This window comes from Sinocyclocheilus grahami, unplaced genomic scaffold, assembly GCF_001515645.1.
Source record: "Sinocyclocheilus grahami isolate Dianchi unplaced genomic scaffold, SAMN03320097.WGS_v1.1 scaffold416.1, whole genome shotgun sequence".
NCBI classification, from domain to species: domain Eukaryota; kingdom Metazoa; phylum Chordata; class Actinopteri; order Cypriniformes; family Cyprinidae; genus Sinocyclocheilus; species Sinocyclocheilus grahami.
The window spans coordinates 449911-455216 of NW_015505595.1; the positions used below are offsets into that span (position 1 = coordinate 449911).

The following is a 5306-nucleotide window of genomic DNA, read 5'->3' on the forward strand; positions in this document are numbered from 1 at the left end:
GTGAATGCTAACCAGCCATTTAAATGTAAAGCAGTAAGCTCATTGGCTGCATATGCAACTTGAACCAATCAGCTTGTGCCAAGTCATTTAACGCTGTGAATATCATCAATTTGCGTTAATGACCCATCAGCCTGTTCCATCTAGCGTTTCATGACAGAACTTGGCATTTCATCTTACATTGCATATAATTTCTCATTTCATGCATTCCCTGGGAATTAAAACGATGATCTTGGTGGTGTTATTATACGCTATTGTTTGTGAGATGATAGCTGAAGGTTTGACTGTTGTCATATTGAGCACATTACCTCTCCCATTCATTTATGTACATGAGTGGACCGTCTCTGTCAATGTGTGCAGTCATTGAGGTTTGCATAAAAGAGTTGATTGAATGACGTGTGCTATTTGATAATTACACAGATGCTAGTTATTTAGCCAGAGCAGCATTCACATGTTTTACAAGACCAAACTAATTATGCTTTGTCTGTTCCTTAAATTAAATTGGCTTATGCCACCAAGTAATCAGCCACATCTTGTTTTCCTAATAAAAGCATTGATGAAAAGCACAACAGTTTGTCGAAACAGAATGAAGGGGAACAGGGTTTTCAAGTTCCCATAATTAAACTGCATCTGGAGATGGGGAGAAGAAAGTGATTTTAAATGTCAAACTCCATGGAATAAGAACAGTTGTGTGGCGATGTTTTTACCAAGCCCCATTTTAGATGCACTCCTGTGGTCACAGAATCTGTTCCATATTATTGTGTGTCAGTCTAATTATTGTAGAAAAATGGAACAAAAAGCTGTATATAGTTACAAAGCGTTCCATTTGCAAAAGTTGTTGGTTGGTTTAGAATTTGCATGAATTTACCAAATTAAATGGTGATAGTCTGTTTCTTTTGATGGACAACAATTGACTCATGTTGCACAGGAAGTATAAGACATGTTTTATCTCATTGTACGTGCAGAGTCTTAATAACATTCACACCACTGTCTTTCTCCAGTGCAGTACAAACCATTCATAACAGCTCCTGGGACTCCTTTAGAAGTTGTATCATATACTGCAACTTTTTAAGTAACATGACTCCTTTTTCTCAGCAGAGGTAGGATGAACCGTATTTCACTGGGGAAACACAGTTGTTGCGGTTTCCATTGTGATGAATGTTGTCTCAAATCTTCAAGACAGGAATTTCTGTCTAAATGGTCACAAATAGTCACCAAAATCTCTAGTGCCCTCAGAAAAATAAGCAGTTTTGCTGCACAGATGTCAAATTAGAGACTGATTATAAATCAGTGTTAATCACAGTGTTTTTTTAATTTGAACCTTGCCATGCAAAAAAAATAAAAAATAAAAATAGATAGACATTCCAGTGAGCATGATTATTATTGTGTGCTTCGAAATGTGTGCGTGCTTTTAAACATTTAAATTCTGACTGATGCGGTAGACATCCCTCCTCCCTGATGTATGCTGAAGGAGAAATGTAACACGTTGTAAATTTTACTCACTATACAACACCCTGTTGGGTACTGTTTCAGCGGCAGACTTTGTGTTTGAACCACTGTGGCAATTAGCAGGAGATAGACTTACAGCCCATCCACTGCACAATAGACAGCAGGAGAGAGAGAGTGGAATGAACAGAGAGGCCGCTCCACTTCTGTAGCTTTCCTCTGCCCCTCCATCTGTCAGTCCTGTGGGACAGGGTGTGTGATAGTGACTGGAATGTGTATATGTACATTTCTTGTTGTATATTTGTGTGTGTGTGTGTGTAAAGAGATTCTCCTGTCATTTTCTTTCTTTTTTGGTCATTGTTTTTCTTTTTTGGAGGGGGGGTGGTATCGTACATTTGTCTTAATGTAGTTTGCCCAAAAATGTTTATAAAGTGAAAGTCAGTGAGGTCCAGTGTTGTTGTTTTGGACCCCATTAACATTCATTGTATGGACAAAAACAGTTCTACATTATTATTATTAAGAAAGTCATACAGGTTTGGAACAATAAAATTAAATAGTTTTGCTATTATTCCCATTATGTAATGTTCTGAATATTCCTTGTTTTTTTAATGTTTCTCCTTGGTCATGCACACATTTCTCTATAGGGCACATTCCATTTTTATCATTTTGCAAACATCGGATTGTTTCTTTTGAATAACCTCTGAATAATCTGAAACAAGTAGTAACATTTAAACATTTCTAGATGAACATCCAACTAAAACATTTCATTTAAAATAAAAACATTCCATTAACAATGTATAAATAATATTTGTGTGCTAATGTTTTGAAAATGTTATTAAAGACAAGATAACTTTGAAGGAAAATTCTATTAATGTTAATAGAAGAACTTTGTGAACTTTGAGAGAACCTTGCCAGAACGTTAGCAAAAGTTCTGGCGATGTTCCCTGTTAGATGGGATGGTGAATAAATGATGACAGTATTTTCATTTTGGCTGAAATATCCCTGTAAAAGCCAGGTGTTTAAAAGAAGTGTATTGAAGCCGAGAAACACTGTCACATTAGTATTATTACATTATCTTACTCTGGACACATAAAACCAGCTGACACCATAATGGGTCATTTAACATATTCAGTATTCAGTTTCCTCTGCATTCAACTGGGACAGGACAGATCTAATAATATGTGTCATGAAAAGTAGAAAAAAGTCACGAGGGTCTTTGTTCATATAGACATAACTGCAAATTTTTTTGAATCATATTAATTAATTTATGTATTTTACTCAATATGCTACCAGATTCCATACAGATGTTTTATGGGAAAAACTTTAATTAACCTGCGGCAATGTTTGTTTTGATACAGTTTGGCACACTGAGTCCTTATGTATTCTTTTCTTTCCACATCAAATAAATTGAGGTGAGTGGTTGGAGCCTAAAAGAGTTGGTTTGCTACTGATAAACACCTTCAGGGCAGAGTATGTAGTCAGTAAGTAATGTTTTAGCAGAGCACTTTGAGTTCTCAGCAGTGAATCTGGACGTGTTTAAACCATTACATCTAGGAGATCTAATGTGCCTGTGTGTGTCATACCGTTGTTGTGAATCTGAGTGATGCATTTTTTTATAAGGTTCTCAGCAGCCAAACAGCCATAAAAGTGAAGTTTTCAGGTGACAGGGGATGACAGTTCCGCAATCTTTCTGTGTTCTATGACTAAGTTGTGAGGCATTTGATGTGATTCTACATATGCAAATACCTGTCCTAAGCCCCGCCCCCCTCAGCATCATATTCATATATATATATATATATATATATATATATGAGAAAACAGAGCCACATCGCCATCCAGTGGGTAGAAGTGGGACACATTAAGATAAAACTTGTCCTACATCTTAAATCATTCAGAATGCCACAGTTATTTCTCCATCTTTCTCTTCATTTACATATCCTCCAAATTCTGATGTCATTCATGTAGTATGGCAGTGCTTTTTTCTTTTTCTTTTTTTTTAAATCCCAGTTAGGTTTTAGTTAGATTAGGTATATCTCTCTGTGCCTGTCTATGTGACTATCTATCTATCTGTCTGTCTTGTTCTATGACTAAGTTGTGAGGCATTTGATGTGATTCTACATATGCAAATACCTGTCCTAAGCCCCGCCCCCCTCAGCATCATATTCATATATATATATATATATATATATATATATGAGAAAACAGAGCCACATCGCCATCCAGTGGGTAGAAGTGGGACACATTAAGATAAAACTTGTCCTACATCTTAAATCATTCAGAATGCCACAGTTATTTCTCCATCTTTCTCTTCATTTACATATCCTCCAAATTCTGATGTCATTCATGTAGTATGGCAGTGCTTTTTTCTTTTTCTTTTTTTAAAAATCCCAGTTAGGTTTTAGTTAGATTAGGTATATCTCTCTGTGCCTGTCTATGTGACTATCTATCTATCTGTCTGTCTGTCCGTCCGTCCGTCCGTCCGTCCGTCTATCTGTCCATCTATCTATATATCTGTCCGTCCGTTCGTCCGTCCATCCATCTATCTGTCCATCTATCTATCTGTCCGTCCGTCTGTCCATCCATCTATCTATCTGTCCGTCCGTCCATCCATCCATCAGTCTGTCCATACATCTATATGTCCATCTATCTATCTGTCCGTCCGTCCATCCATCAGTCTGTCCATCCATCTATCTGTCCATCTATCTATCTGTCTGTCAGTCCGTCGGTCCATCCATCAGTCTGTCCATCCATCTATCTGTCCATCTATCTATCTGTCTGTCAGTCCGTCCGTCCATCCATCAGTCTGTCCATCCATCTATATGTCCATTTATCTATCTATCTGTCCGTCCATCTATCTGTCCATCCATCCATCAGTCTGTCCATCCATCTATCCATCCATTAGTCTGTCCATCCATCCATCTGTCTGTCCATATATCTATCTATCTGTCCGTCTGTCTGTCTGGCCATAATTCAATGAATAAGTCTGATTATGTATTAGTTGGTGAAAGCAGACACAGTTGACAAAATAACAGGATATTGGAGGATTAATAAAATAGATTTGATTGGGATAGTGTCAGTGTGAAAATGAGAAAAAGAGGGATGAGAGAGCAAAAGAGAGAGAGGCTGAGCAAGCAAGCCAGGCTCAGGGAATCAAACCGTTTTTATTAATCTGAGAATTTTCTCAGATGACGCAAAGACTGTGACTTTGCCTCGTCTCTTTCTCGCTCTCTCTCACACTCCATCTCTCTCTTTCTCACCCTCTGTCAATTCTTTTCACATGTCTCTTTCCTAATGCCTAAATCTTGTTGGATGGGAGACGGCACAACGGTACAGGTAAGACTATGAATTACTGCATGTTACTGTTCTTGTTTCTGTTTAAACTTGTTCCTTACCTTCTCAGTATGACATAGAACTTTATCTATATTTTTGTTCATGCTTCATTTAATTGGGCTTATTATATTATGACGTGCTAAAACACCGTATATTGGACATAAAGTCCTTTACATGAGTTCTTGCACATGATTATCATCGGTCGTCCATGATTGTTGAAGCATGCACGGCATTTCGTTTTTGCCTTTAAATTCCTCTCAGTGTTGTCTTTGCACATGTCATTGCTGCAAACTTAACAGCACATATCAGTTAACAAATAGCCCTGGTTGGGCATTTTTGGAGCGTGGTGGTAGTGTGAAGTGTCAGAGAGATGATGGATGGTTTTAAGAGTGCATATTATGAATGAGGCATGCTTCATTAGAGGCAGTAGTGTAAGAGGAGTCCAGCCGTAGATTGATCGCTAGATTGAGACATATATCGGTGTCACAATGAGTGGAGACCAGGGTGGCTTCAGAAATGAAGTAACGAAAGAG

At 37.7% G+C, this 5306-nt stretch overlaps 1 protein-coding gene across 1 annotated transcript in view; it reads left to right on the plus strand.

Annotated features, from left to right (window-relative positions):
• Window positions 1–4615: 4615 nt before the first annotated feature.
• Window positions 4616–5306, plus strand: part of LOC107551162 (excitatory amino acid transporter 2-like) — a 31565-nt gene continuing 30874 nt past the window's right edge. Inside the window, exon 1 of the mRNA XM_016232679.1 lies at window positions 4616–4776. The gene's annotated coding sequence lies outside the window, so the exon portion shown is untranslated. The remainder of the gene's footprint in view (window positions 4777–5306) is intronic.